Source organism: Salmo salar, chromosome 12, assembly GCF_965601325.2.
Source record: "Salmo salar chromosome 12, fSalSal1, whole genome shotgun sequence".
NCBI classification, from domain to species: Eukaryota; Metazoa; Chordata; class Actinopteri; order Salmoniformes; family Salmonidae; genus Salmo; species Salmo salar.
Genome location: NC_138302.1, coordinates 74,988,590 through 75,008,114, shown reverse-complemented (window position 1 = coordinate 75,008,114; position 19,525 = coordinate 74,988,590). Strand labels below are relative to the sequence as shown.

At 42.3% G+C, this 19,525-nt stretch overlaps 1 protein-coding gene across 4 annotated transcripts in view; it reads right to left on the bottom strand.

Annotated features, from left to right (window-relative positions):
- The window catches only part of kcnab2a (potassium voltage-gated channel subfamily A regulatory beta subunit 2a), a 145,231-nt gene extending 126,100 nt beyond the window's left edge, over positions 1 to 19,131 (bottom strand). For 2 of the 4 annotated variants that reach the window (XM_045691715.2, XM_045691719.2), the window contains exon 1: positions 19,029 to 19,131. The gene's annotated coding sequence lies outside the window, so the exon portion shown is untranslated. The remainder of the gene's footprint in view (positions 1 to 19,028) is intronic. The other 2 variants (XM_045691716.2, XM_045691720.2) reach the window with 1 other exon arrangement.
- Positions 19,132 to 19,525: the final 394 nt, after the last annotated feature.

Sequence of the window (19,525 nt, the reverse complement as noted above, 5' to 3'; positions counted from 1 at the left end):
GCTTATGGCCTACAGCCAGGCTTAGTGTATTAAAAACATATAGCACAATGTTTGTAGAACAATTAAAATGTACATTAATAACTAAATTAAGCATGTAGGAGTACCTACTTCTTTGTTAACCACTCAATGCCGCAAGACGCACTCCCTCAAATCGTTTGGAGGAATATATATATATATATTTTTTTTTTAATATTCAGCTTTATTCAATTGTTTTCTTCATACTATGAAATAATGCCACAGAATTCTAAGCAAATCTTGTCTGCTAAATGAACTAGTGTAGCCCACAGCCATTTGGCATTGCCAGATCAGGACAACTTCGAGTATGCTATTTTGTTCTTCTGAAATCTACTATATTATTTTCTTCATATCATGCTTCTTTAGACCCGTCTAAAATATATAATGGATTTATTGTGAAGGTGTAGGCTATATTACATGGATTTAGACTTTTTAAAATGTAGATGTTACAAAGGTCTGCATCAGTGGCTTGAAGGCTACATGTGTGGAAGCCATGAGATGCTAAATGTGTCTGTTAATCAACGATCAATTACCGTGAGACCGACAGTTAATTGCTTGACAAATCACCAGCTGACGAAATTGTGTCCACCAAAGCCCTAGTTGCCACTAGCTGGCCTCCGCCCAGTAGCCTGCCCTGAACCAGAGTCACTGTTACTAGGCGGCTAAGACCCTGTACCTTACAGACTGCTTTGCATCTATGTATAGTACATTGAACACCTTAAAATGTTCACATACGGCTTTACCCATTTGTATACACTATTCTAGTCATCATATATAAAACTAGGTAATCAAATGGCTACCCGGACTATTGCATTGTGTGCCCCCCCCCAACCTCTTTCACGCTGCTGCTACTCTGTTTATCATATACAGTGCCTTGCGAAAGTAGTCGGCCCCCTTGAACTTTGACCTTTTGCCACATTTCAGGCTTCAAACATAAAGATATAAAACTGTAATTTTTTGTGAAGAATCAACAACAAGTGGGACACAATTATGAAGTGGAACGAAATTTATTGGATATTTCAAAACTTTAACAAATAAACTGAAAAATTGGCCGTGCAAAATTATTCAGCCCCTTTATACTTTCAGTGCAGCAAACGCTCTCCAGAAGTTCAGTGAGGATCTCTGAATGATCCAATGTTGACCTAAATGACTAATGATGATAAATAGAATCCACCTGTGTGTAATCAAGTCTCCGTATAAATGCACCTGCTCTGTGATAGTTTCAGAGGTCCGTTTAAAGCGCAGAGAGCATCATGAAGAACAAGGAACACACCAGGCAGGTCCGAGATACTGTTGTGGAGAAGTTTAAAGCCGGATTTGGATACAAAAAGATTTCCCAAGCTTTAAACATCCCAAGGAGCACTGTACAAGCGATAATATTTAAATGGAAGGAGTATCAGACCACTGCAAATCTACGAAGACCCGGCCGTCCCTCTAAACTTTCAGCTCATACAAGGAGAAGACTGATCAGAGATGCAGCCAAGATGCCCATGATCACTCTGGATGAACTGCAGAGATCTACAGCTGAGGTGGGAGACTCTGTCCATAGGACAACAATCAGTCGTATACTGCACAAATCTGGCCTTTATGGAAGAGTTGCAAGAAGAAAGCCATTTCTTAAAGATATCCATAAAAAGTGTTGTTTAAAGTTTCCCACTAGCCACCTGGGAGACACACCAAACATGTGGAAGAAGGTGCTCTGGTCAGATGAAACCAAAATCTAACTTTTTGACAACAATGCAAAACGTTATGTTTGGCGTAAAAGCAACACAGCGCATCACCCTGAACACTCCATCCCCACTGTCAAACATGGTGGTGGCAGCATCATGGTTTGGGCCTGCTTTTCTTCAGCAGGGGCAGGGAAGATGGTTAAAATTGATGGGAAGATGGATGGAGCCAAATACAGGACCATTCTGGAAGAAAACCTGATGGAGTCTGCAAAAGACCTGAGACTGGGACGGAGATTTGTCTTCCAACAAGACAATGATCCAAAACATAAAGCAAAATCTACAATGGAATGGTTCACAAATAAACATATCCAGGTGTTAGAATGGCCAAGTCAAAGTCCAGACCTGAATCCAATCGAGAATCTGTGGAAAGAACTGAAAACTGCTGTTCAAACGCTCTCCATCCAACCTCACTGAGCTCAAGCTGTTTTGCAAGGAGGAATGGGCAAAAATTTCAGTCTCTCGATGTGCAAAACTGAGAGACATACCCCAAGCGACTTACAGCTGTAATCGCAGCAAAAGATGGCGCTACAAAGTATTAACTTAAGGGGACTGAATAATTTTGCACGCCCAATTTCAGTTTTTTTATTTGTTAAAAAAGTTTGAAATATCCAACTTGTCCCACTTGTTGATTCTTCAAAAAATTACAGTTTTATATCTTTATGTTTGAAGCCTGAAATGTGGCAAAAGGTCAAAGTTCAAGGGGGCCGAATACTGTCGCAAGGCACTGTATGCAGAGTCATTTTAACTATACATTCATGTACATACTACCTCAATTGGCCCGACATTGCCGCACATTGGCTAACCTGGCTGCCGCACATTGACTAACCTGGCTATCTGCATTGTGTCCCGCCACCTGCCATTGTGTCTGAATGGAAGCAAGTCCCTGCAGCAATGTTCCAACATTTGGTGGAAAGCCTTCCCAGAAAAGTGGAGGCTGTTATAGCAGCAAAATGGGGGGGGACCAACTCCATATTATTGCCCATGATTTTGAAACAAGATGTTCGACAAGCAGGTGTCCTCATACTTTTGGTAATGTAGTGTATATACAAAACACACCAGTTCATTAGGTACACCCATCTAGTACTGTGTCAGACCCTCCTTTGCCTTCAGAACAGCCTGAATTCTTTGGGGCATGGATTCTACAAGTCGGAAATGTTCCACAGGTAGGATGGGTCCATGGACTCATGCTGTTACGCCAAATCCTGACTATGCCATCAGCTAAACGCAACAGGAATGGGGGTTCGTCGGACTAAGTGTTAATTTTCCAGAGCAGGTGTTCATGTTTTCTACACTCTGTGTATATACACTGAGTATACCAAACATTAAAGAACACCTTCCTAATATTAAGTTTCTCAGTCTACAAACAATACCCCATAATGACAAAGCAAAAACTGGTGTTTAGAAAAGTTTTTTTTTTTTTACTTGAATACTTATGTAAATGTGATATTTAAGACAATTTATTCAGTAATTTGTTGAAGCACCTTTGGCAGCGATTACAGCATCGAGTCTTCTTGGGTATGACGCTACAAGCTTGGCACACCTGTATTTGGGGAGTTTCTCCCATTCTTCTCAGGTTGGATGGGGAGCATCCGATGCACAGCTATTTTCAGGTTTCTCCAGAGATGTTAGATCGGGTTCAAGTCCGGGCTCTGGCTGGGCCAGTCAACGACGTTCAGAGAGACTTGTCCCTAAGCCACTCCTGCATTGTCCTGGCTGTGTGCTTAGGATCGTTGTCCTGTTGGAAGGTGAACCTTAACCTACTCAGGACCTCAGACTGGGGTGTTCATGAAGGCTCTGTACTCCGGTCATCTTTCCCTCGATCCTGACTAGTCTCCCAGTCCATGCAGCTGAAAAACAACCCCACAGCATGACGCTGCCACCACTATGCTTCACCGTAGGAATGGTGCCAAGTTTCATCCAGACGTGAGGCTTGGCATTTAGGCCAAAGAGTTACATCTTGGTTTCATTAGACTAGATCATCTTGTTTCTTTAGGTGCCTTTTGGCAAACTCAGGCTAATATGTGCTTTTTACTAAGGAGTGTTTTTCCATCTGTCCATTACCATAAAGGCAGAGATTGGATAGTTGTCCTTCTGGAAGGTTAATCATCTCCACAGAGGACCTCTGTCGTTAACCATCGAGTTCTTGGTCACCTCCCTGATTAAGGCCCTTCCACGATTGCTCAGTTTGGCTGGGCGGCCAGCTCTAGGAAGAGTCTTGGTGGTTCCAAACTTCTTCCATTTAAGAATGGAGGCTTGTGTGTTCTTGGGGACATTCAAACGCTGCAGAAATGTTTTGGTACCTTCCACAGATCTGTACCGATACAATCCTGTTTGAATTTAGACACATTTCTAAAAACCTGTTTTTGCTTTGTCATTATGAGGTATTGGGTGTAGATTGAGGAAAAATATTTATTTAATCCATTTTAGAATAAGGCTGTAAAGTAACAAAATGTGGAAAAAGTCAAGGGGTCTGAGTACTTTCCGAATTCACTGTATATTTTACACTTAACAAAAATATAAAAACGCAACATGTAAAGTGTTTCAATAAAAGATCCCAGAATTTTCCATAAGCATAAAAATATTATTTCTCAAATTTTGCGCACAAATTTGTTTACGTCCCTGTTAGTGAACATTTCTCCTTTGCCAAGATAATATCCATATGACAGGTGTGGCATATCAAGAAGCTGATTAAACAGCATGATCATTACACAGGTGCACTTTGTGCAGGGGACAATAAAAGGCCACTAAAATGTGCAGTTTTGTCAAACAATTCCACAGATGTCTCAAGTTGAGGGAGCGTGCAATTGGCATGCTGACTGCAGGAATGTCCACCAGAGCTGTTGCCAGAAAATGGAACGTTAATTTCTACCATAAGCCACCTCAAACTTTGTTTTAAAGAATTTGGCAATACGTCTAACCGGACTCACAACCGCAGACCACTTGTAACCATACCCTTCCAGGACCTCCACATCCCGCTTCTTCACCTGCAGGATCGTCTGAAACCAGAGTATTTCTGTCTGTAATAATCTGGGCTATAGGAAAGCCTTGGCCAATGATGCTCTATAGCAGTCCAAGTTCCAACAGTAGCAAAACAAGACATTCAAAATTAAATATCAGCAGGGCCTAGATTTGGAACTTGGCAACACGTCTCAATTGCTTTGCTCTTATTCCTCTGCGTATGTTTGTGGGTCTATGGTGTTCAGCTCAGTTTACCCAGTGATTGTGTACGTCTCTGTGTGTAGCCCAGATCCCCGGAGGGCGGCAGCTAGCCTAGGGGTTAGAGCATTGTGCCAGTAGCCAAAAGGTCGCTGGTTCCAATACCTGAGCCGACAAGGTAAAAAAATCTGTTGATGAGCCTTTGAGCAAGGCACTTCACCCTAATTTGCTCCAGGGGCACTGTACTACTATGGCTGAACCTGTAAAACAACATTTCACTGCACCCGTCCTTGGCCTCTTTCTGCGAGCTAAAACATGGTCACCAATGTTCCCTAATTTTTTTCCAGCACTGAGCAAATTTCAGGTCTGCTGAGCACAAACTTGAACATTGTGAAAATTCTGTGCAACTTCCAGCACACATTCACTGTGGTCACTGAGGCTGCACCTGCTTTAAGTTAGTCTTAACAGTGGCCAAGTAGGCTACTTGATCATAATGTAGGCCTACCAGAGTGGCCTACCATCAAAAACAATTGGGGAAAATGCATTCCATAACATTTTAACATGGCCATATCTGTTCCATCATTCAGCCTACAGTAGCAGCCAATATTGTGGTGTTTAATGCAGGCCTACATTCCATGAGACTTTTTTGGGAAAAAAATAAAAACACAGGGCTTGACATTACCCTGTTTATCCACTTGTCCTTCAGACAAGGAGGTGTTGTGTTTGATGCAAGAAACCACTTCCCATACCATTATTACGCTAACCTCTGCCTATTGGCTACTTAGTTTATTCAAGCCCGTCTCAAATACAAGACTGGCCCTTTAAGACATAAAAAGATTTAACTGACTTGATTTTCATAATGTCTAGAAATGTACATGTTTTGTAATCTTGTAGGAAGCAATCACTCCCCTATTGCTGACTACAAATGATCTATAACTGGGCTAATAACTCACTAACTAGCAAAGGATTTGGACAAATGTACACACGTGGTTAAATGAAGCTCTGGCTTTGATCTCAAAACAAGCGCATCTATTCACTCTCGCTCATGCTGGAACACAGTCCAGTTCAAAGTAAATGGCACAGATCCACATATGGCCATGGTCTATTTGCATATAGGCATACTGCAGCTCTGATTGGTTATGCTGCACCAGTCTGTGTAGAGTAGTGTCAACACAATAGAATCCTACTCCTATGTGTTCTGCCTACAACAAAATCCCTTGCATAGTTAGTTTTGTTTCAGTATGTCGCATTGAAAGTGGTTAATAGAGTTTATTCAAACAATTGCCACAGTAAAGGGAAACGTCGATAGTGTTAACAGGGAAACCTCTTGAACAGTGGTCAACCTTATCTGAGTCAAGATCACCGAGTCAAAATTCAAGCCGAGATCTACCGCTCAGATATTTCTCTTAACATGACTTAAAAACATAAGCCTATGAAACATTAACCAATTAAAAACAGTACTGTAGCAATGAGGTTTGTGAAGTAACCTATGGGCCCAATACATTATCACTGCATATTGGCTTTGCTTGAATTGCTCTGCAAATGGATTGTTCGTTTTATTTTTTCTATGTAGGCTATATGATCACACCGCTAATAGATCAGTTGTATTACTTGTGATGCACAGCTGAGTGAGCATACATTAAAATCATTAGCTTTTTATTTTACTGGGCTGATGGTGCCTGCATCTGGTGGTCAGACTCCGATGTGGGAGAGAGCAGCAGACTGAACATCCCTCTGCTCTCCCTTTCCTCCACTGACACAAAAAGGACACCATCTTCCAGCTGATGGCGAAACTCGAGTCGCACCGCATTACTTCTGCGTCATGCATAAATTAAAGTTGTTACTCCTATGAACAGAGAAAGTGAAATATTCCTAGATATTAAAAATACCCAAGCCGGTAATAACAACAACTCAAGCCTATCCATACACTTTCCTTCTCATTCATTAAGGCTGCAGTGCTTGTTGTAGCTCTGAGTAAAAATAGGAAGTAGGAATGTGCATTTATGGCTTGTAAAAGTGTTTAATACAAAGTGTTGACAGTGCCGAGTAAGAACTTAAACTCACTCAAAAACAGAAGCGCTTTGTTGTATTTGTTGAGTCTCTAGTCATGGTTTTAAATGTTTTGAAATCTCACAGTATCAACTTTGCTGTAGCTTTCCGTTATGCCTGCTGCGTTACTGCAGACGCGGTCATCTGAGCTAGAGCTAATTAATCGGAATGGCCGATTAATTAGGGCCGATTTCAAGTTTTCATAACAATCGGTAATCGCCATATTTGGACACCGATTACATTGCACTCCACGAGGAGACTGCGTGGCAGGCTGACTACCTGTTACGCGAGTGCAGCGGAGCCAAGGTAGGTTGCTAGCTAGCATTAACCTCTATGGGCTAGGTGGGACGCTAGCGTGCCACCCGTGGTGCACTCCATCAACAGCAGGTGCATTTCAAGAGCGGCAAATTTGAATCCAAATAAATGTCAAAATTCAAATTTTTCAAAAATACAACTATTTTACACCATTTGAAAGATAAACATCTCCTTAATCTAACCACGTTTTACGATTTCAAAAAGGTTTTACGGCGAAAGCATAAATTTAGAGTATGTTAGGACAGTACATTTACAAGAGTTGTGTGTAATGTTTTGTCAAGTCAAAGACAGGGTCACCAAAACCATAAAACCAGCTAAAATGATGCACTAACCTTTTACAATCTCCATCAGATGACACTCCTAGGACATTATGTTAGAACTAAAAATGCATGCATTGTCTATCAAGTTCATATTTATATCCAAAAACAGCGTTTTACTATGGCATTGATGTTGAGGAAATCGTTTCCCTCCAATAACCGGCAGTCAAGTCAGTACCACAAATTAAATAATTAAAATTAGAAAACATTGGTAAAATATTATATTGTCATTTAAAGAATTATAGATTTACATCTCTTGAACGCAATCAACTTGCCAGATTTAAAAATAACCTTACTGGGAAATCACACTTTGCAATAATCTGAGCACTGCGCCCAGAAAAATACGCGTTGCGATACAGACTAGACGTCATGTTGGGGAGATCTAAAATCGAAAATACTATGTAAATAATCCATTACCTTTGATTCTCTTCATCAGATGTCACAGGTCCATAACGAATGTAGTTTTGTTCAAAAAAGCTCATCATTTATGTCCAAAAATCTCCGTCTTGTTAGCACATGATCTAAGCCAGCCGGACTTCTCGTCATGAACGAGGGGAAAAAATATATTTACGTTCGTTCAAACATGTCAAACGTTGTATAGCATAAATCATTAGGGCCTTTTTTAACCAGAACATGAATAATATTCAAGGTGGACGAATGCATACTCTTTTATAACGTATTGGAACGAGGGTACCCAACATGAACTCGCGCGCCAGGTGTCTAATGGGACATCATCGTTCCATGGCTCTTGTTCGGTCAGATCTCCCTCCAGAAGACTCAAAACACTTTGTAAAGGCTGGTGACATCTAGTGGAAGCAATAGGAAGTGCCAAAATATTCCTCAGCCCCTGTGTTTTTCAATGGGATAGGTTTAAAGTCAATACAACACATCAGGTATCCACTTCCTGTCAGAAAATGTCTCAGGGTTTTGCCTGCCAAATGAGTTCTGTTATACTCACAGACACCATTCAAACAGTTTTAGAAACTTTAGAGTGTTTTCTATCCATATATAATAAGTATATGCATATTCTAGTTACTGGGTAGGATTAGTAACCAGATTAAATCGGGTACATTTTTTTTATCCAGACGTGCAAATGCTGCCCCCTAGCCCTAACAGGTTAAACTTATCTTCATAAAAAAAATATTTAAAAAAACTACACATGGTTGATATTACTAGTTTATCTAGCTTGTCCTGCGTTGCATATAGTCGATGCGGTGCATGTTAATTTATCATAGAATCACAGCCTACTTTGCCAAACGGGTGATGATTTAACAAGCGCATTCGCTAAAAAAAGCCCTGTCATTGCACAAATGTGTACCTAACCATAAACATCAATGCCTTTCTTAAAATCAATACACAAGTACATATTTGTAAACCTGCATATTTAGTTAATATTGCCTGCTAACATGAATTTTTTTAAACTAGGGAAATTGTGTCACTTCTCTTGCGTTCAGTGCAAGCAGAGTCAGGGTATATGCAGCAGTTTGGGCCGCCTGGCTCGTTGCGAACTGTGTGAAGACCATTTCTTCCTAACAAAGACCGTAATTAATTTGCCAGAATTGTACATTATGACATAACATTGAAGGTTGTGCAAAGTAACAGCAATATTTAGACTTAGGGATGCCACCCATTAGATAAAATACAGAACAGTTCCGTATTTCACTGAAAGAATAAACGTTTTGTTTTTGAAATGAGTGTTTCCGGATTTGACCATATTAATGATGCATGGCTCGTATTTCTGTGTTACTATATTATAATTAAGTCTATGATTTGATATAGCAGTCTGCCTACCACCGCTCAGTCAGTAGCAGGCTCATAAGCATTCATTCAAACAGCACTTTCCTGCATTTGCCAGCAGCTCTTCGCTGTGCTTCAAGCATTGCGCTGTTTATGACTTCAAGCCTATCAACTCCTGAGATTAGGCAGGCAATACTATAGTGCCTATAAGAACATCCAATAGTCAAAGGTATATGAAACAAATGGTATAGATAGAAATAGTCCTATAATTCCAATAATAACTACAACCTAAAACTTCTTACCTGGGAATATTGAAGACTTATGTTAAAAAGAAACCACCAGCTTTCACGTGTTCTCATGTTCTGAGCAAGGCACTTAAACATTAGCTTTCTTACATGGCACATATTGCACTTTTACTTTCTTCTCCAACACTTTGTTTTTGCATTATTTAAACCAAAATGAACATTTCATTATTTACTTGAGACTAAATTTTGATGTATTAAGTTAAAATAAAAAGTGTTCGTTCAGTATTGTTGTAATTGTCATTATATTACAAATATATAAAATCGGCAGCGGCTTTTTTTAGGTCCTCGAATAATATAAAACTCGGTCGACCTCTAATCTGAGCCAGCCAATTGGCCAGTGGAAGGCATAATAGTGCACTTGATATGCTCTCCGAGCCCGCCGGGAAGGCAGAGTTTGGGCCTTCAGCCACATGAAATGGTTAAAAATGGCAACAGTTTGCCTACCCCGCGTGTAGGGCACCTGAAATTGGGTGCACCTAGCACCCAAAAAAATAAGGCTTTATCATTAGGTTTTTTGCAGAAATATTTGTCAATCGACTAGGAACGCTTTGGAGATCGACCAGTTGGTGACCGCTGCTCTAGAAAGTGTAGTTAAGTTAAATCGCGTTTCTCTCAGTGGACTGATATTTCTTTGTCCTGCGCTGCAGTCCCAGGGGAGCTGCGCGGCAGTATCGGGCTAGAGGTAACATTGCTGGTCACATCTCCAGCTTCTGTGTCAGCTGCACCACCTCGCCTCAACCCTTGTCACATGTCCCGGCAGGGTCCCACAGACAGAAGACTAGGGGACATAAATGCCATGTCTCAGCTCTCCATGCATTTTCATTGGGAGTTGAAGGACCACTGGATAGGAGAATGCGGCTTGGGCTTCTTCGAACCCTTTTCCATTATTAACATGACAGTTCCCAGGCGAGTGTGCGCTGTAAGCCCAGAGTGAGTGTCTGAAGTGTATTAGGATGTTCTCCTCTGGATCGGAGCCAGGCAGTGACATAAGGGAGATCTGGGCACCATCTGTGCTCCTGACAAGTGTTTAAGTGTTTGCCCTCCTCACTACCAACTGGACACACATACATACACACACACTGTGCTCAAAAAAATAAAGGGAACACTTAAACAACACAATGTAACTCCAAGTCAATCACACTTCTGTGAAATCAAACTGTCCACTTAGGAAGCAACACTGATTGACAATAAATTTCACATGCTGTTGTGCAAATGGAATAGACAAAAGGTGGAAATTATAGGCAATTAGCAAGACACCCCCAATAAAGGAGTGGTTCTGCAGGTGGTAACCACAGACCACTTGTCAGTTCCTATGCTTCCTGGCTGATGTTTGTCACTTTTGAATGCTGGCGGTGCTTTCACTCTAGTGGTAGCATGAGACGGAGTCTACAACCCACACAAGTGGCTCAGGTAGTGCAGCTCATCCAGGATGGCACATCAATGCGAGCTGTGGCAAGAAGGTTTGCTGTGTCTGTCAGCGTAGTGTCCAGAGCATGGAGGCGCTACCAGGAGACAGGACAGTACATCAGGAGACGTGGAGGAGGCCGTAGGAGGGCAACAACCCAGCAGCAGGACCGCTACCTCCGCCTTTGTGCAAGGAGGAGCAGGAGAAGCACTGCCAGAGCCCTGCAAAATGACCTCCAGCAGGCCACAAATGTGCATGTGTCTGCTCAAATGGTCAGAAATAGACTCCATGAGGGTGGTATGAGGGCCCGACGTCCACAGGTGGGGGTTGTGCGTACAGCCCAACACCGTGCAGGATGTTTGGCATTCGCCAGAGAAGACCAAGATTGGCAAATTCGCCACTGGCGCCCTGTGCTCTTCACAGATGAAAGCAGGTTCACACTGAGCACGTGACAGACGTGACAGAGTCTGGAGACACCGTGGAGAACGTTCTGCTGCCTGCAACATCCTCCAGCATGACCGGTTTGGCGGTGGGTCAGTCATGGTGTGGGGTGGCATTTCTTTGGGGGGCCGCACAGCCCTCCATGTGCTCGCCAGAGGTAGCCTGACTGCCATTAGGTACCGTGATGAGATCCTCAGACCCCTTGTGAGACCATATGCTGGTGCGGTTGGCCCTGGGTTCCTCCTAATGCAAGACAAGACAGTGGCTGGAGTGTGTCAGCAGTTCCTGCAAGAGGAAGGCATTGATGCTATGGACTGGCCTGCCCGTTCCCCAGACCTGAATCCAATTGAGCACATCTGGGACATCATGTCTCGCTCCATCCACCAACGCCACGTTGCACCACAGACTGTCCAGGAGTTGGCGGATGCTTTAGTGCAGGTCTGGGAGGAGATCCCTCAGGAGACCATCCGCCACCTCATCAGGAGCATGCCCAGGCGTTGTAGGGAGGTCATACAGGCACGTGGAGGCCACACACACACTGAGCCTCATTTTGACTTTAAGGACATTACATCAAAGTTGGATCAGCCTGTAGTGTGGTTTTCCACTTGAATTTTGAGTGTGACTCCAAATCCAGACCTCCATGGGTTGATAAATTGGATTTCCATTGATTATTTGTGTGATTTTGTTGTCAGCACATTCAACTATGTAAAGAAAAAAAGTATTTAATAAGATTATTTCATTCAGTCAGATCTAGGATGTGTTATTTTAGTGTTCCCTTTATTTTTTTTGAGCAGTAATATATATATATATACATACATACATACATACATACATACATACACACGTGGTATGTAACACATACAGTTGAAGTTGAAAGGGCTGGAGTCATTAAAACGTGTTTGTTTTTCAACCACTCCACAAAACTATAGTTTTGGCAAATTAGTTAGGACATCTACTTCGTGCATGACAAGTCATTTTTCCAACAATTGTTTACAGACAGATTATTTAACTTATAATTCACTGTATCACAATTCCAGTGGGTCAGAAGTTCACATACACTAAGTTGACTGTGCCTTTAAACAGCTTGGAAAATTCCAGAAAATGATGTCATGGCTTTAGAAGCTTCTGATAGGCTAATTGACATCATTTCAGGCAATTGGAGGTGAACCTGTGGATGTATTTCAAGGCCTACCTTCAAACTCAGTTTCTTTGCTTGACATCATTGGAAAAATCTAAAGAAATCAGCCAAGACTTCAGAAAAATAAATAAAAAAAATTAAAAAAATTGTAGACCTCCACAAGTCTGCTTCATCCTTGGGAGCAATTTCCAAACGCCTGAAGGTACCACGTTCATCTGTACAAACAATAGTATGCAAGTATAAACACCATGGGACCACGCAGCCGTCATACCGCTCTGGAAGGAGACGCGTTCTGTCTCCTAGAGATGAACGTACTTTGATGCGAAAAGTGCAAATCAATCCCAGAACAACAGCAAAGGACCTTGTGAAGATGCTGGAGGAAACAGGTACAAAACTATCTATAGCCACAGTAAAATGAGTCCTCTATCGACATAAGCTGAAAGGCCGCTCAGCAAGGAAAAAGCCACTGCTCCAAAACTGCCATAATAAAGCCAGACTACGGTTTGCAACTGCACATGGGGACAAAGACTGTACTTTTGGAGAAATGTCCTCTGGTCTGATGAAACAAAAATAGAACTGTTTGGCCATAATGACCATCGTTATGTTTGGAGGAATAAGGGGGATGCTTGCAAGCCAAAGAACACCATCCCAACCGTGAAGCACAGGGGTGGCAGCATCATGTTGTGGGGGTGCTTTGCTGCAGGAGGGCTTAGTGCACTTCACAAAATAGATGGCGTCATGAGGAATAAAAATGTGGATATAGTGAAGCTACATCTCAAGACATCAGTCAGGAAGTTAAAGTTTGGTCGCAAATGGGTCTTCCAAATGTACAATGACCCCAAGCATACTTCCAAAGATGTGGAAAAATGGCTTAAGGACAACAAAGTCAAGGTTTTGGAGTGGCCATCACAAAGCCCTGAGCTCAATCCTATAGAAAATTTGTGGGCAGAACTAAAAAAAAGCATGTGCAAGCAAGGAGGCCTATAAACCTGACTCAGTTACACCAGCTCTGTCAGGAGGAATGGGCCAAAATGCACCCAACTTATTGTGGGAAGCTTGTGGAAGGCTACCCGAAACATTTGACCCAAGTTCAACAATTTAAAAGCAACGCTACCAAATACTAATTGAGTGCATGTAAACTTCTGCCCCACTGGGAATGTGATGAAAGAAATAAAAGCTGAAATAAAATCACTACTATTATTCTGACATTTCACATTCTTAAATAAAGTGGTGATCCTAACTGACCTAATACAGGGAATTTTTACGCAGATTAAATGCATTTGGCTAAGGTGTCTGTAAACTTCAACTGTGTGTGTGTGTGTGTGTGTATGTATACATACACACATTTATATATTTTTTTTTATGTAAAAACCCACCCATTCATATTAACCCCTCACCCACTACCCAGTGACAGTTAAGCTCCCTGCATTTCTGTACTAAGACTGTCTTCACCTGGAACCAAATGGCTCTCATATCTGTATATCTGGATTCACAAACAGAGGGTTGCCAGTTGACGTACGACACCTCCTGGCGGATATGTTGGAAGACCACTGCATCAATTATTGACAGAGTGATTAACCCAAGCTGCATGACAACATTGGCTCTACTAGTTTTTGGCATCGCCACCGTCAATTTCTGTGCAGTATTTGGCTGCTCTAACAAGGCTGAAACACCATGGAGCTATGACTCAAGACCTGTCAGAAAAGAGAAAAAAAATGGTTTTGCCCATCAAGATCTGGAGGATGACCTAGGGTCTGCTCCAATCATTTCATCACTGGTAAGTCTGATCATATCCCAGTTTAGCTCTTATGGTAATATTACATTAGCACATCATTTGAGTTAGCCTGCACACAATGTTCTTGTAGCCATCTTCAAAATATATTTACTTACTTGAATAGAGGACTTCTATAATTGCATCATTTAACCAATGAGTCAGTGTGACTTCACCCTGGCCCACAACACCCCATCCAGAAAAGGGAAGGCATACAGGCCTCCATTGCTCTACTGTACAGATTGCTCAAGCAGAATAACACATGCTAGCATTTATGTGCAATAGCACAGACATGTGACTAACAGAAACTGAATAATGTGTCAGTGAACAAGGGGGGGGGGGGGGGGGGGGTCAAAATCAAAAGTAACAGTCAGTATCTGGTGTGGCCACCAGCTGCATTAAGTACTGCACCAGATTTTACCAGTTCTTGCTGTGAGATGTTACCCCACTCTACCACCAAGGCACCTGCAAGTTCCCAGACATTTCTGGGGGGGGGAATGGCCCTAGCCCTCACCCTCCGATCCAACAGGTCTCAGGCGTGCTCAATGGAATTGAGATACGGGGGTCGTCGCAAGCAGAACACTGACATTCCTGTCTTGCAGGAAATTAGCCATACTGCTCGTTCTGTGCGTGGTGGCATTGTCATGCTGGAGGGTCATGTCAGGATGAGCCTGCAGGAAGGGTACCACATGAGGGAGGAGGAGGTCTTCCCTGTAACCCACAGCGTTGAGATTGCCTGCAGTGACAACAAGCTCAGTCCGATGATGCTGTGACACACCACCCAAGACCATGACGGAGCCTCCACCTCGATCCTGTTCCAGAGTACAGGCCTCGGTATAACACTCATTCCTTACAAGCCCTCAGTCCAGCCTCTCTCAGCCTATTGCGGACAGTCTGAGCACTGATGGAGAGATTGCCCGAGTTACACCAGGAACGCACAGTCGTTGTTGCCATCCTGTACCTGTCCCGCAGGTGTAATGTTCGGATGTACCAATCCTGTGCAGGTGTTGTTACACGTGGTCTGCCACTGCGAGGACGATCAGCTGTCCGTCCTGTCGCGCTGTCTTAGGCATCTCATAGTACAGACATTTCAATTTATTGCCCTGGCCACATCTGCAGTTCTCATGCCTTCTTGCAGCATGCCAAAGGCACGTTCACGCAGATGAGCAGGAACCCTGGGCATCTTTCTTTTGGTGTTTTACAGTCAGTAGAAAGGCCTCTTTAGTGTCCTAAGTTTTCATAACTGTGACCATAATTGCCTACCGTCTAAGCTGTTAGTGTCTTAACGACCGTTCCACAGGTGCATGTTCATGAATTGTTTATGGTTCACTGAACAAGCATGGGAAACCGTGTTTAAACCCTTTACAATGAAGACATGCATAGTTCTTTGGATTTTTACAAATTATCTTTGAAAGACAGGGTCCTGAAAAAGGGATTTCTTTTTTTGCTGAGGTGTGTGTGTGTGTGTACACACACACACGGGTTTCTCTTTATTTTCTACATTGTAGAATAATAGAAGACATCAAAACTATTAAATAACATTTGGAATCATGTGGTAACCAAAAAAGGGTTAAATCACAATAAATGTTAGATTTTTCAAAGTAGACAACCTTTGCACAGTCCTGGCATTCTCTCAACCAGCTTCACCTGAAATGCTTTTCCAACAGTCTTGAAGGAGTTCCCACATATGCTGAGCACTTGTTGGCTGCTTTTCCTTCACTCTGCAGTCCAACGCATCCAAAACCATCTCAATTGGGTTGAGGTCGGGTGATTGTGGAGACTAGGTCATCTGATGCAGCACGCCATCACCCTCCTTCTTGGTCAAATAGCCCTTACATAGGCTGGAGGTGTTTTTTTGGGTCATTGTCCTGTGGAAAAACACATGATAGTCCCACTAAGTGCAAACCAGATGAGATGGCGTATCGCTGCAGAATGCTGTTGTAGCCATGCTGGTTAAGTGTACCTTCAATTCTAAATCAATCACAGACAGTGTCTCCAGCAAAGCACCCCCACACCATCAGAACTCCTTGTCGATGGTTCACGGTGGGAACCACACATGCAGAGATCATCTGTTCACCTACTCTGCGACTTACAAAGACAGCGGTTAGAACCAAAATTCTGAGATTTGGATTAATCAGACCAAAAGGACAGATGTCCACCGGTCTAATGTCCATTGCGCGTGTTTCTTGGCCCAAGCAAGTCTCTTATTATTGGTATCCTTTAGTAGTGGTTTCTTTGCAGCAATTCAACCGCGAAGGCCTGATTCATTCTGAACAGTTGAAATGTGTCTGTTACTTGAACTCTGAAGCATTTATTTGGGATGCAATCTGAGGTGCAGTTAACTAATGAAATCTGGGTCTTCCTTTCCTGTGGCGGTCCCCATGAGAGCCAGTTTCATCATAACGCTTGATGGTTTTTGCGACTGCACTTGAAGAAACTTTGAATGTTCTTGAAATTTTCCAGATTGACTGACCTTCATGTCTTAAAGTAATGGACTGTTTCTCTTTGCTTATTTGAGCTGTTCTTGCCATAATATGGACTTGGTCTTTTACCAAATAGGGCTCTCTTCTGTATACCACCCCTACCTTGTCACAACACAACTGATAGGCTCAAAGGCATTAACAACGAAATAAATTCTACAAATTAACTTTTAACAAGGTACACCTGTTAATTGAAATGCATCCCAGCTGACTACCTGATGAAGCTGTTAGAGAGAATGCCAAGAGTGTGCAAAGCTATCATCAAGGCAAAGGGTGGCTACTTTGAAGACTCTCAACTATATTTTGTGGTTACTACATGATTCCATGTGTTAGTTTGTAGTTTTGATGTCTTCACTATTATTTTACAATGTAGAAAATAGTAAAAATAAAAAAAATCCTTGGAAGGTGTGTCCAAACGTTTGACTGGAACTTTAGAGGTCGACCAATTATGACTTTTCAATGCCGATACCGATTGGAGGACCAAAAATGTTCGGATGTACCAAGCAACACTCCAAACTGTCCCTGGAAGCAACGTCAGCACATGGTCGAGCAGCCACACACAAACCAAAGACCACCACGCGCAATGCCAAGCGTAGGCTGGAGTGGTGTAACGCTCACCGCAATTGGAAAAGCGTTCTCTGGAGTGATGAATCACAATTTAATAGGTTTTTTTTGTGTTTTTTTTTTTTTTTACATTTAACTAGGTTAAGTCAGTTAAAAACAAATTCTTATTTACAATGACAGACTACCGGATCTAGGTTTGACGGATGCCAGGAGAACGCTACCTGTCCCAATGTATAGCGCCAAATGTAAAGTTTGGTGGATAATGGTCTGAGGCCATTTTTCATGGTTCGTGCTAGGCCCATTAGTTTCAGTATAGGGAAATCCTAACGCTAATTCATGCAATGACATTCTAGACAATTCTGTGCTTCCAACTTTGTGGCAACAGTTTGTGGGAAGCCCTTTCCTGTTTCAGCATGACAATGCCCCCGTGCACAAAGCGAGGTCCATACAGAAATGGTTTGTCGAGATCGGCGTGGAAGAACTTGACTGGCCTGCACAGAGCCCTGAACTCAACTCAATCGAACACCTTTGGGATGAATTGGTATGTCGACTGCGAGCCAGGCCTAATCGCCCAACATCAGCTGTATCACATCCAGCCGTGATTGTGAGTCCCATAGGGCGGCACACAACTGGCCCAGCGTTGTCCGGGTTTGGCTATCATTGTAAATAAGAATGTCTTAACTGACTTGCTTAGTTAAATATATAAATAAAATAAATCAGTGCCCAACCTCACTAATTAATGTGGCTGAATGGAAGCAAGTCCCCATGGCAATGTTCCAACATCGAGTGGACAGCCATCCCATTAGAGTGGAGGTTGTTGTAGAAGTAAAGGGGGACCTATTCCATATTAATGGGTATGATTGACACTTTTTTTTAAGGTGTGTATGGTTCTCCATCCATCCCTGATTCAGAATATACCATATTATGTCATGCTTAATTCAATAACTATTGACGAGGGAAAACCGAATATCCAATATAAAACATATTATCTAGGTGAATTTTTTTTACTGATTCTACAAAGTGAATCTGAAGACTTGGGTTCCGACTCAAGACAGCCCATAATGGCATACAAGGCTCTGCTTCATGAGCGGTCACGTTTGTTTTGAAGAATCAATCACTAGTTGACTGCGATTACCGTATGGACACAAAATCAAAAAGGCATCCATTAACAGCGGTTTTGTGTAACCTTATGCCAGTCTCTCGTGCACTGGTATTTTTTTGTAGAGCGTGTCGTGGTGGCACATAACGTTACTGTACTAGCTAGCTAACTAGCGAAGCACCCTCAGTCAAATCACAAGTAATGTTTTGTATACCAATTTACAATGTTTAACTAACAATATTACATTGTAAACAACTACTAGTTTATCCAGCATCGCGTTGGCTGGCTAGCTAACTAACCCAATAATTTGCTTGAGAACTTGTATTCTGGAGGTTAGCTAGTTCAAATGGCTGTGAGTGAACAATAACTTGGACGTGCCATACTACATTACCACGACATTCGTGACATTGCACAGCGACAACGTGATTTGATACCGTATACAGTAGTTAGCGTATACCTTTGTATTTTGTCAAAAATCCTCTGCTCGTCAATTAGTTACCGTTTACCTTTGTGTTTTGTCAAAAGTCCTCTGCTCGTCAATCTGAACCACCAGCCCCTTGTTTTTACCGCTTTGACACTCACCATGCGCTGCTGCAGACTCACTCCTGTTTATTTGGGGCGATGCTTCATTGGCTATTTACGCGACGACACCACCATTCAAAGCTTTTCATTGGCTATACTCGTTGTCAACCAATTTAGCAGCTAGGTTTCCCACGCCCACCTGTGTTTCCGTAATCCATTTTACTGCAATCAGTCAAATCATATGTGAAGCTCTCAAATCTGTTGTTTAGTCTAAATGTATTGTCGAATTCGTCACGTAGCCTTAACCTTCGTGATTACCAGCAGCACTGTTGAACCAATTCAATTTTCGAATTGTCGATTCAGTAAGATTATTCAGCCATAACCTGATCGGTAGCCATTTATTTGTGTGATGAAACACAAATATAACTTTGATTTCATGCTGCGGCTTCATTGTTGATGGCTTGATGATAATTCTAACGAA